General features: G+C 37.9%; 1 protein-coding gene across 3 annotated transcripts in view; it reads right to left on the minus strand.

Moving 5' to 3' along the window:
• MNAT1 (MNAT1 component of CDK activating kinase) overlaps window positions 1-14,135 on the minus strand; it is a 220,279-nt gene that overhangs the window by 174,513 nt on the left and 31,631 nt on the right. The gene's annotated exons all lie outside the window — the stretch shown is intronic.

The following is a 14,135-nucleotide window of genomic DNA, read 5'->3' on the forward strand; positions in this document are numbered from 1 at the left end:
CATTTTCATTTGGAGCCTACTTCAGACATAGGTGTCCCAAGGGTTACCAGTTTAGTTTTACAAATTAAACAAATATACAAGTTTTTAAAAATTGATTTGGGATCTGGGAGGACTCAGACAGCAGGACAGGGGGAAGTCAAAGAGGCACATAAAAGAGCAGTCTAGGGTCAACTCCACTCTCAGTCCAGTATCACCCTTAGACCTGGCAGGGGCCTGCACTTTAGAGAACACTGCATATCATAATCGCTAAAACAAAAACTTTTTTTCCCCTTTCAGCCTTTGTAAGGAAGTTTTTTAAAGTTCCGTTAGCAATTGAGTAAGTGGCAGTTACTCAAAAGGGAGAGGTGCTAGCTGAAGGAGGCCCCAGGCCAGAGGATAAAGAACTGAGAGTGACCTAGTATATGTGGAGAAAGGAGAAAATCACCACAGCTTCTGCCCTGAGAAATCCTAGAAAGAATGGCTACTTATAAAATCTTTAACCAGTTAAACCTGGCTGTCCTAAATTCACCAAAGTGATTGCCCAGGCAAGCCAAGTTTCCCAAATACCTCCATCCCTTCTTTCCTCCCTTCTTGGGTAGTACAATTTGGGGAAGAACTTAGAACTTCCTGGAAGTCTTGATTTGGGAAAGAAAGAAGCTGGCAAAGTTAACGAGATTCCTGCAAATTAAGATTCCTGCGAATTGACAGGGTCAGTTCATATACTGTTTTAGATGGGTCCAGGCACCACCCAATCATCCCTGCCCCGCCCTGCCCTAGCAGATCCATGCTAGTAATCAGACTAGCAAGTGGAAAGGCTGACCAGAAGAAAGGAGCTGCTTTAGCCTGTGGGTCTTAAAGATTCAGGTTCCTGGGAACTCAGGAAGCAGCGTTGGAACTAAGGCTGCACTAAAGATGTAGCTTGATTCATACTTTCAAACATTTAAACATTTTGGTATGTAGTCCTCCAATTGTAATATTGCCCCCAACTCCATAGGTTAGGGCCATACCAACCCTATCACTCCTTTCTTAGCACTATATGAAATTATTTATTTCTTTATGTGTTGATTTTCTGTAACCTCCACTAGAATGGAGGGCAGGAATTTAGCCTATTATTATTCTAAACACATCACAACACACACACAAGAAAAAGGACAAATTCTAATAAATAAGGGAAAAGTTGATTTCTTCCAAATATGTAGTTGATTTATGGAATAAGCTAAATGAGAAGAATGATACAGCTAAATAAGAATAGTTAAGGTTAGTTATCAGTAAAATACTAACATTGATCTTTGCATATTTCTATCTTAAAGTAGAGGGGAAAAAAATCCATCAAAAAATAGAGGCAAAAAATCCCTAAGAGGGAGAACAGAGATCATAGTTGTCATTATTCAAGATCAACAAAACCCCAGAAAATTCACTTGGGATTGGGAAGATTGGGAGTGGTACATTTTGCCTAATCTTTGTGGTTGGAGGAAATTAAATCCAACTAGAGAAGTTGAACATAAGGACACTTTAGAACTACACTGACTAAAGATATTTATAGGCAAGGAGCCATCTGAAATACTCAAAACCATTGAGCCAATACATAGAATATTCTATATTTCAAGGTCTTGGAGCCAATAATTCAGTTAACAAGGTAATATAGAACACTTTAGTATTTCTAAAAGTCATATTGTAATCTCAGACATATAATTTGTTACCACCATCAGTTCTACATCTCCACTTTTTAAAAATCTACCTTAAATCATAAGGATTTCAACAGTATTAAGGTTTTTTTAAAATAATTTATTTTCCCATACTTTTCCCTTTCTGATTTTAATTGCTAAAAGAACAAATAATTCTTTTTTTAAAGCTCAAATATAGAAGTATATAGAGAAAAAACTCAAAGTTCTACTTCATTCTGTTCTACATCTCACTTCCCACATGTACCATACAACTGTTAAGTTCCATGTTTACGTGGCCAGATCTTTTTCTACATACTTACAATATATGTATTTACAGATTATATACATGAAAACTAGTCATACAAAAAAAGAACAGAAGAAAAAGTTCCGTATTGCTAGTTCACTTCATCTGGCAGCAGAGCAACCAAAAGAGCAGTATGTGGGCAATCTTTTGCCTCCAAGAGTGCTAGGAACTTTTTCAAACAAAATCTTATATTCTGCAGAACACAGGAAAATTTGCTGAAAAAGCCCAAATCCTCAGTTATTACCCATCCCCAAAGATATTTTTATGGTTTTCTTTTGTTTTTAAAAACCAGAATGGTGCCTGCCCTCTTTTCTCTCTGAACAACTTACTTTTAGATTTTATTTTCTTCTGTCAAGGATATTTAACTGCTTATATTCCTCTGTCAAGATTTTTAATCAGCTTGTTTCTTCTTTTTCCAGAGCTAAGAAGTCAATTAAAAATCTTGACAAAGACTAGATACAAAAAAACCTACAGCTAACATCACACTTAATGGTGAGAAACTGGAAATTTTCCAACTAAAATCAGGTACAAAGCAAGACTGTCTCCTACTCTCACTGTCTCCTACTGTCACTACTCCTTCTCAACATGATACTGGAAGTCTTTGCTAATGCAGTAAGACAAGAAAAGGAAATAAAAGATATACAGATTGGAAAGGAAGACACAGAGCTCTCTTTGTTTACAGATGACATGATTGTCTATGTTAAACATCCAAAAGAATCAACCAAAAAACTTCTAGAACTAATAAGTGATTATAGCAAAGTTGCAGGATACAATATACAAAAAGTCTGCTTTCCTATGTACCAATAATGAACAAGTGCAATTTGAAATTAAAAACACAATACCATTTATGTTAGCTCCCAAAAATTTGAACGTTTAAGTATAAATCTAACAAAATATGTACAAGATATTGTACAAAATACGTACAATATAAGAAAAACTACAAAACTCCTATGAACAAAATTAAAAAAGAATTAAATAAATGGAAAGATATTCATGGACAGAAAGAGTTCATGGAAAGGAAGACTCAATATTTTGAGTTGTCAGTTTTTACCATCTTGATCTATAGATTCAATGCAATTCCAATCAAATTGCCAGGAAGTTAGTGTATGGACATCAACGAACTGATTCTAAAGTTTATATAAAAAGGCAAAAGACCAGAATAGGTACCATAATGTTGAAGGAGAAGAACAAAGTTGGAAAACTGATGCTACCTGACTTCAAGATTTACTACAAAACTACAATAATCAAAACACTGTGGTATTGGTAAAAGAATAGATGAATAGACCAATGGAACAAAATAGCCTAGAAATAGACCCACATAAATATACTCAGCTGATCTTTGTCAAAAGAGCAAAAGCAACACATGAAGCAAAAACAGTCTCTTCAACAAACTGGACATCCACATGGAAAAAAATGAATCTACACATGAACCTTACACCCTTAAAAAATTAACTCCAAACTTAACTCACAGGCCTAAATGTAAAATGCAAAACTATAAAACTCCTTGAGTATAACGTAGGATAAAAACTGTATGACTCGGGGCTTCCCTGGTGGTGCAGTGGTTAAGAATCTGCCTGCCAATGCAGGGGACATGGGTTCGAGCCTTGGTCCAGGAAGATCCCACATGCCGTGGAGCAACTAAGCCTGTGGGCCACAACTACTGAAGCCCGCGTCCCTAGAGCCCCGTGCTCTGCAACAAGAGAAGCCACCGCAATGAGAGGCCTGCGCACTGCCTGAAGAGTAACCCCCGCAAGTAGAGAAAACCCACACACAGCGACGAAGACCCAACGCAGCCAAAAATAAATTAAATAAATAAATTAAAACAAAAACAAAACTGTATGACTTTGGGTATGGTGATGACTTTATAGATACAACACCAAAGGCATGATCCATGAAAGATATCACTGATAAGCTGGATTTTTTTTTTAATTAAAAATTTCGGCTCTGCTAAAGATGACGTCAAGAGAAAAAAAACACCTGATAAAGGACTGTTATCTAAAATATACGGGGGAGAAAACTTCTTAAAAAAATGGGCCAAAGACCTTAACAGACAACTCACCAAAGAAGACACAGGTACACCTCATTTTATTGAGCTCTGCTTTATTTCACTTTGCAGATATTGTGGTTTTTACTAACTGAAGGTTTGTGGCAACTGCATTGTCAGATGATAGTTAACATTTTCTAGTAATAGAGTATTTTTTAATTAAGGTATGTACTTTTTTTTAGACATAATGCTACTGCACACTTAATAGACTACAGTGCAGTGTAAACATAACTTTTATATGCATACTGGGAAACCAAAAAATTATTGACTCATTTTATTGCAATATTCACTTTATTGCAGTGGTCTGGCAATGAACCCACAATATCTCCAAGGTATGCCTGTATACAGATAGCAAATAAGCACATGAAAAGATGTTCCACATAACACGGCATCAGGGAAATGCAAGTTAAAACAATGAGGTATACACTACACTCCTATTAAAATGGCCAAAATGCAATATACTGACAACACCAAATGCTTACAAAGATGTGGAGCAACAGGAACTCTCATACATTGCTGGGGGGAATGCAAAATGGTACAGTCACTTTGGAAGACAGTTTGATGTTTCTTTATGAAACACAGCATGCTCTTACCATACAATCCAGCAATTATGCTCCTTGGTATTTAACCAAAGAAGTTGAAAACTACATCCACACAAATACCTCCACAAATGTTTACAGAATCTTTGTTCATAATTGCGAAAACTTGGACACAGCCAAGATGTCCTTCAATAGATAAATGGATACATAAACTGTGGTATATCCAGACAACAGAATATTATTCAGCACTAAAAACAAACGAACTATGAAGCCATGAAAAGACATGAAAGAAGCTTAAATGCATATTACTAAGTGAAAGAAAACAATCTGAAAAGCCTACATAGTATAAGATTCCAACTTAAAAAAAAAAAAAAAAAAAAAAAAAAGATTCCAACTATATGACATCTTAGAAAAGGCAAAATTATGGAAACAATATACCTGATCTTAGTCAAAAGGCCGAGAAGGGATTACGGAGATGATAAAAAGATCAGGGGTTGGTGGTGGATGGAGGGAGGAATAGGCAGAGCACAGAGGAATTTTAGAGCAGTGAAAATACTCTGTATGATATTATAATGATGGATATGTCATTATACTTTTGTCCAAACCCATAGAATGTACAACATCAAAAGTGAATCCTAAAGTAAACTATGGACTTTGGGTAATAATGATGTGTCAATACACATTCATCCTTGGTATTAAGAAAAAAAAAAAAGGACAACTCTGGTGAACGATGTTGATAATGGGTAAATGAGAAACCGCTGTACCTTCCTCTCAATGTTGTTGTAAATCTAAACCTGCTCTAAAAAAAATAAGTCTATAAAAAATAAAAATGTTGTCACTTTTTTTTTAAAGCGAAGTATATTAATGTTTGCTCAATGTTTATTAACATTTTCAATTCGTCATTTTAAATATCCAATAAACACTAAGGAAAATCAATTAATAAAATAATAGACAAGCTTGAGACTTGCTCCTCAGATTGTTTTAAAACCTAAGTGTTGGGCTTCCCTGGTGGCACAGTGGTTGAGAGTCCGCCTGCCGATGCAGGGGACACGGGTTCATGCCCCGGTCCGGGAAGATCCCACATGCCGCGGAGCGGCTGGGCCCGTGAGCCATGGATGCTGAGCCTGCGCGTCCGGAGCCTGTGCTCTGCAACGGGAGAGGCCACAACAGTGGGAGGCCCACGTAACGGTTAAAAAAAAAAAAAACACCTAAGTGTTCAACTGCCTTACCCATAAAAGCAATAATAATCCCTAAATTAACTCTCTTCCAGAAATGTTACTCCAATGAGAGGACATATGTGAAACCACTGTGAAAAACTACCTACATGTCCTAAGATCATGCCATGGAAGTTTTTATTCTAGAATGCATTTCCTTAAATGATAAATCCTGCATTTACCACGTCAAAGGTAGTTTTCTTACCAAAGACAACTCTTTAACTCTAGAATACACTTTTTTTAAAATTAATTTTTATTGGAGTATAGTTTCTTTACAATGTTGTGTTAGCTTCTGCTGTACAGCAAAGTGAATCAGCTACACATATACATATATCCCCTCTTTTTTGGATTTCCTTCCCATTTAGGTCACCACAGAGCACTGAGTAGAGTTCCCTGTGCTATACAGTAGGTTCTCATTAGTCATCTATTTTATACATAGTAGTGTATATATATCAATCCCAATCTCCCAATTCATCCCATCCCCCTTCCCCCTCCCCCGTATCCATACATCCATTCTCTATGTCTATAGAATACACTTCTTTAAAAAGATAAAACTACCACTGACCACATAAAAATTACTTACTGAAGTGATTTACTAAAGATATGATGATATAATTAAACCCCATGTTGGTAATCATAAGACCTAGGTTGCCATCCCAGCTTTGTCTCTTACAATATGAGGAACTATGAGGAAGTCAAATTCTAATTTATATCTAAGGTTTCTTCCCACTTGGATAATTCTAGATACCTTGGGGTGTTACACAAGTTGTTAATTTTTTTTCCAAATAAGAATATATTTTCTCTCAATATAACTGATGTTTATCAGTTTAAATTTTCCATATCACCTATACTTACAAACTTTATATATGGTACAGACTTACCCTTAAGGCTTTAATTCAATCAAGAATATTATAACCACAGGAATTCCCCAGGGGTCCAGTGGTTAGGACTCAGCGCTTTCACTGCCAAGGGCCCAGGTTCAATTCCTGGTTGGGGAGCTAAGATCCTACAAGCCGCGTGGCATGACCAAAGGAAAAAAAAAGAATATTATACCCTATGATATTATATTTAGGGATGTGATATAGAATGCTCTATGACAGATGGGATTAGCAATACAAAGTATAAGAAGGCACAGACCCCCAGGATCTCTTCAAAAGTTTCTATAATATGGTAATTTTGCCCAGAAAAAATATACCATTTTCAGCATTTGAAAAAATTGGGACAATACTTTTAGAAGCACATATATTTAAACATATATACACACAAGCACATACATGTATGCACAAAAATATATACAGGTATGCAGAGGAAGAAAGGGTCCTTTAGAAGAAAAAAAAAATTTTGCTAAGAATTTTGTTTCTCAATCTTACTATGCTGATAATATATTCTTTTGAATTTGTACCAACATAATGCTATTTTAACAAATTATGAGTATGATACTACTTTGAATGCATATAACTGTTCTTCTAAAAAGCTTAAAAATCTATACAAAGACCATGATTAAAAAATAAAGGCTGAGTTAGATATTATTTTCCCCTTTCCACAGGCAGTTAAACAAAATGACCTGTCAAAGGTCATAGTTTAAGTGCGGGCTAGAAATCTATGTCGCCTAATTTCTGGGCATTTCTGGGCATCTTTCTACCAATTGAATGTTCCAGATCTGGCCAAACCCAAAAGCTTCAGATCCAGGAAATCTCACAGCATTATCCGTGATGCTAGAGTATCCAAACCATCATATAACTACTCGGTATGAGAAGGTTTAGATCCATTTGGCAGTGAATTATAAAGTTTGTGTTACCCTATGGCAAGACGAAGGGTCCATAAAACAAAGGGACAAGGTTGTGTCTGCTAAGTGTCAAAACAGTAGTAGATTCACTCCTGAGCAGCTGAGAGGGAACAGAGCACCATTAAGGGCACAAATTCTGGAGCCATTTTGCCTCCTTCTCTTCAGTCATTTGTTAGGCCTGCAACCCTAGACGAATTATTAACCATCACTGTGCCTCAACTTCCTTGTGAAAAAGAAAAATAGTATCTTCCAGGGGTTGAGGTGTAGGGAAGTAGAGATCTGCCTCACAGAGTTGATGAGATTTGTATCAGCTAATTTCAGTTAAAATGTTTAGAAATATACCAGGCATATAGTATGCTCTCAATAAACATCAGCTATTACAACTAGTACTTAATGCAAAGAAGAACTAATAAGGACCAGAGTTCAAAGGAGGCAGTATCAAGGATCAGCTGGAGACGGACTCAGAAAACAGGCTGAACAGCATTGGGCCTTGAAGAATTTGATGGCTTTGAAGTACAAAAGAAGGATGACATTCCAGGCAGAAATCACAGCAAGAACAATGGTGTAAATACTCACAATTTATACATGGAACAATAAACAGAACACTTTGGGGAAAAAAAATTAATGTAAGGATGTAAAGCAGTCCTTCTCACCCTTTCCTATCAAAGTACTCTTAAATGGCAGAGAAAAATGTACCACCTGTAAGACTGGGGACATAGTCTCAAAAAAAAGGTCAACATAAGGTCAACATTTCTCCCAAGGTCAACATTTCTTCAAATTATGATGTTTTATCTTAAAAATTCATAAAAACTCAATTTGACTCCACAATACAATCCTATTTATTGTCATTGAAAGATGTCTTCAAATAATTCCCAGTTATTCAATTACTCAAAAATTTTTTCATATTCTCTAGGTAAAACTGACATTCCAAAAATATACCTATATATTTATGTACCACCAACATACCAAGCACACTTCAAGGACCAAATATACTTCAGTTAAAGAAGCATAGAGGGGAATTCCCTCGCGGTCCAGTGGTTAGGACTCCAAGCTTTCACTGCCGAGGGACTGGGTGCAATCCCTGGTCAGGGAAATAAGATCCCACAAGCCACACGGCACACCCTCCCCCTCCCAAAAAAAGCAGCATAGAGGATAACAAAAATAATAACAATACATCCATCCACGGGAATCTTACAAAGGAAAGAAGTAGCAAATTAATGTGGAAAGGAATGACTACTCAATAAATGGTTAGGACACCACTGGCTTTCTAGATGAAGGGGAAAAAAAACTAGATCCTTGTTTCTCACACTATCAACAAAAAGAAATTCCATATGAATAAATGATCTAAACATAAAAGAAAAAACTTTAAACTGAAGAGATTATAGGAGAAATTATGACATCAGGGCAGGGATTTCTTAAAGGTGACTAAAACACTTTAAACCATGTAAAGAAGATTGATACATTTAATTTCATCAAAATTAAAAGCTTTTATGGGAGGCTGGGGGACACAATACTGGTTACAGACTCACTACAGACTAGGAAATTACTTTTTCATTATACATAAAAAATAATATTCAGACTATATAAAAAGGTTCTACAAATCAGTAACAAGCACAGTGCTATAGAAAAATGAGTGGATTATGTGAACAAGCAAATTGCACCATGCAAATTCACTTGCTTCTTAGAGTTAAGTTCACCCTAGATGGGAACAGCTTCTTAGGGATTCTACTTATTTAGTTTCCATGGGAAACCTTCAAAAGAAAGGGACAAACTACAGCCCCAATACTGCCATTGATTTCCTGGCCATAACTGATCCTCATCATCCTGCTCTAGTTTCCCCTCACCCTCTACTAGCACTTCTGCTGGTCTAGGCAGCTTGCCTGCTTACCATTCTCTTTTTAGGTTGTACTTTTTAGGCTACTGTACTTATATATTTACTACAGTAGGCTTGGGAGCACCAAGAGATGTCCTAGTGGATCCCTTAAGTGTCATATTCTTCCCTGACCTCATTGGGATGGTGATCAGAGTCAATTACTCTTGCCAAGATGATGACTCCTTTTTTCCTTTCTTCTTTTGGCACAAGGACCCCAAAGTTACCAGACAGCAGGCATGGACTAAAGTTTAATGGAGTTCTTACCCTGTCCCCCGTGGGGCACTTTCAGCTCCAGAAACAAGGATCTCTAAGTCCACAGAGCCTAAAGTTACATGGATGGAAAGCACAAATTCCCCAAGTAATGACTGGGTGTAACATTAAGTGAACCCACTCCCACTTCCATCTCTTGGTTCTAGGATTGATGTATTTTACCTGTTAGGGATGCCCAAAATAACGGTCATATCCATATGAATATTTAGGGTACAGAGAGCATCATGGAGGATTGGTGTCCACCCTTTTAGAGTATCACCTCCAATCCAGCACCTTAGTTGCATTTATGAGCTCATTAAAACTGCTCTACCAATCCAGAGGAGTAAGAGTGGAGCAGTTAGTGTCAGGACCAGTGAATTCATGAACTTAGGCTCACAGTCACATATCTTTTCCTACAGAGTGGGACTCTTGGTAAGAGAAAATGTTGCTCAAGATACCATATTGGTAAAATAAACACTGTGTTAAGTCTTCAGACAGTAGTGCTGGCTACAGCCCTATGAGCAGGAAAAGCACACCTATACTCCGAATGTATGTTAACCCCAGACTAGATGAACTGCTGTCCCTCCCAGGATGGGGGAAGGTACAGTTTTAGAGGTTGGTGCTTGATCTTCCCCACTATGATAGCCTTTACCCCACTGGTCACGGAACCAATCTGAGAGTTCTGCCAAACACCATGTATGTCCATTCCAATTATACATTTGGGAACCAAGGAAATGACTACCAGGTGAGAATACAGACCCACTGTGAGCTAAATCTGAGCCCAAACGCTATTTATTATTAGGTGATAATAATAAATCTGATTCTCATACACCCTCATTCTCATAAGAGGAATGTAGTATCACTTTGGGTCCCCAGATTTCAACTGTCAATTCACACCATGGTCAATAATCCCTCACAGGTTTGCAGCCAAAACTGAATCACTGAAGGTGTCTGGGCAGAACGAGCATGAAGCATTAACTGGGCTAAACAGTGACTCAGGATCTTATATAAAGAATCAAAACAAACCCAATATCACCAGGTTAGGCCCAGCAAAGATCTTGAGGCCTGCCCAGTATTCCTTGGGCTGTTGCCAATAGAATGAATTCTCAGACTTCTCTGGTCTTGTCCGGAACCCAGACCATTAAGCTCAGCAGACTAGGCACAACCATCTAACCATTTGTATGGATGTTACACTTATTAAGTCTACATTGTTTCTCATCCTAATCTTTCCACTAGAATATACTTCTATAAATAACTGGGCTGAATAGTGACTCAGGATCTTATAACAAATCAAAACAAACCACTGAAGGTGTCTGGGCAGAACAAGCATGAAGCAGTAACATTTAACTCAGCAGTCCCCAACCTTTTTGGCACCAGGGACCAGCTTAGTGGAAGACAATTTTTCCACGGACGGAGGGTGGGGGGCAGGCGGGTTAGTTCAGGCAGTAATGCAAGCGATGGCGAGCAGCAGATGAAGCTTCGCTGGCTCCCCAGCCGCTCACCTCCTGCTGTGCGGCCCGGTTCCTAACAGGCCTCAGACTGGTACTACTCCATGGCCCAGGGGTTGGGGACCTCTGATTTAACTGATATCAAGACCGACTGACTTCACACCAAAAATACATGCTAAATGACACCCACTTTTTGCCACCTCCACTGCTACAAGCCACTGTCACTTATTGTCTGAAGAACTGCTACAGCTTGCCAACTGCTCTCCTTGCTTCCACTGTTGCCCCCAACGCACACCCACCACCTTCCCCCAAATTTATTCTCTATGGGATAATCTCTTTAAATTAGAAATTAGCTCATTTCACCCCCTTGTTCATGACCCAATAGTGTCTCATGTTAAAAAGCGTAAAATAAAAATGTGTTACCAGAGCCTTGAAGACCCTACATGGTCTGACCCCAACCTAATTCTCCAGCTTCATGCCCTACCAATTTACCCCTGTCTTCTTTCAGTCCTTCCAACATGCAAAATCATTCAAGTTTCAGGGCCGGAAACTCTCTTCTCCCCAATTTTCCTATGGCTGACTCTTCTCAGCATTCAAGGCTCACACCAAATGTCATTTGTTCACAAAGACTCTTACTGAAAAACTGTCCCTCTTATCCAAGGCTAAGTCCTTCATTTGTGCCATAATATAACCAAAATTCTTATTAGAAATTGACCTCTCCATCTTTTAAAAGATCTTATCCATCAGATGATGTCTCTTCTTTAGAGATGCCTTCTTACCACATCTGTAAGACGTCTAAAAGTTGAAGTACCCAGAGTTATATCCTGAGCACTCTTCTCCCTCCATAGATGATCACATCTAGTACAATGGCTTTAACTGTGACCCTCGGAACCAGATTTCAGGTGTTCTCCTAAGAATCACCCACTTCAATGATACAGACAACAGATTAGCAGCAGTTTTGCTACAATTCCTGCTCTTTCCTGACTTCCTGAAATGCAGCATTTGCCCTTCCCTTACTGCTCCAGTCCTTTTAACAGGTTTGTAAGTCTGTAAATTGCCCACATTAATTTCCTAATGGCTTAAAATAACTAGGGTGGGTTTTTCTTTTCCCGACTGAACTCCAAGGGACACACATCCTGCTCTTTGTAGCCCACTTATCAAAATCAATAATTTTACATTTGTTAATTGTGTTTAATATCTGTCTCTCCTACTAGATTATTCAACAAGAACAGGGATCACATTTGTTATGCTCATTACCGTATCCCAAGCCCTGTGTTTCAGGACAAATACCAGTTGAATGAATGTAACACCTTGGTACAATAAAGTTCCACTCACTACATCAAACGTAACAGCTCCAACTCTCAAAGTTCCTCTACTGTCTACCACAATTTAATCTCATTAAAAACAATACCTCTTGAACTTTGCCTTCTTCTCTTCATCTGCTTATTCAACCAGCTCAGAGCCTTGGAATTACTCTTCATTTCAACCTAGCAGCCTAGCACTCCACATTCTGCACTAGAATACAACCAAGAACTCTCAAGCTGACTTTTTACTTTCAGATTGTCTCATTTGTTATTAACATGAAATGAGATTATCTCTGTGATGAAACCAATAATGCAATCTGATTTTCTGATCTACATATCTAGTTTTGATCTTAAATTATCTAATTATCATTAAATAATTAGATAATTAGATAAGTTATAAAACATATAATCAAAAGTAATATTAGACCCCTTAAAAATGTGTTAATTCATCTAAAGTGTTCAACAAGGGAAAATAAAACCATTCAGCATAAATGAAAGAAAGTATAAAATTGCTCTCCATTTTTCTTTTGTTTTACAGAAAATTCCTATTTATTCAGAAAACAAAAATACTCTTAAGGAAAATCTACATACCATAAAAATGGCATTTATTTTGTTGCCAAATCCAAATTCATTCAATAAATATGTGCCTACTATGTGACAGGTACTGTTGGATACACTGGGGATGCCTCAGTGAGCAAAACAAAGATCGCCGCCCTCATGGAGCCTATCAAAGAGGCTGGAAAAAGATCATATAAGACAGAAGAGACACTATGTATAAGGACCCTGGATTTTACTGTGTGTGAAATGGGAAGGTACTGCAGGGCTTAGAGCAGAGAAGTAACATAAATTATTTATTTGAAAGTATCACCCTGGCTGCTGTGTGGAAATAGACAAGAGGGGCATGAACAAAAGCAGCTAAACTAGGTCATGGGCTAGTATCATAATCCAAACAAGAGATGAAGGTACTCAAACCAAGGTGACAGCAGTAAAAATGGAGCAAAAAGTGGTCAGATTCTCACCTTAAACACGTATTAACAGAGGAGGAACCAGAGACTACCGAGAAGCATGAAAAGATGAACGATCGGGGAAATACATTGTATAATCAAAGTAAAATACCATTTCACATCTAAAAATTTTTAGAAATTTTAAAATTTGACAATATCAAATGTTGGCAAAGATATACAAAACTAGATTTTCACACTGCCTATAGGAGTGTAGACTAGACATCCTCTTTGGAGAACAATTTGGCATTTCTTAGTAAAATTAAACATGCACATGCCTTACTACCTAATAATTCTATCCTAGGTATATATCCTGGAGAAAACCTAAACCATGTGAATCAGGAGACATGTACAAGAATGTTACAGAAATATTTCCTACAGCAAAACAAAATTTGGAAACAACACATATGTCCATTAACGGGAGAATGGATAAATAAAATACTATAAAATCATGCAGTGGAATACTATACAGCAGTGGAAATAAACAAATTACAACTATATGCATCAACATGGATGAATCTCAAAACTGTAACTCAAAAACACAATGTTGGCTTCCCTGGTGGCGCAGTGGTTGAGCGTCCGCCTGCCAATGCAGGGGACACAGGTTCGTGCCCCAGTCCAGGAAGATCCCACATGCCGCAGAGTGGCTGGGCCCGTGAGCCATGGCCACTGAGCCTGTGCGTCTGGAGCCTGTGCTCCGCAACGGGAGAGGCCACAACAGTGAGAGACC

This window comes from Grampus griseus (genome assembly GCF_964374135.1).
Source record: "Grampus griseus genome assembly, chromosome: 2".
NCBI classification, from domain to species: Eukaryota; Metazoa; Chordata; class Mammalia; order Artiodactyla; family Delphinidae; genus Grampus; species Grampus griseus.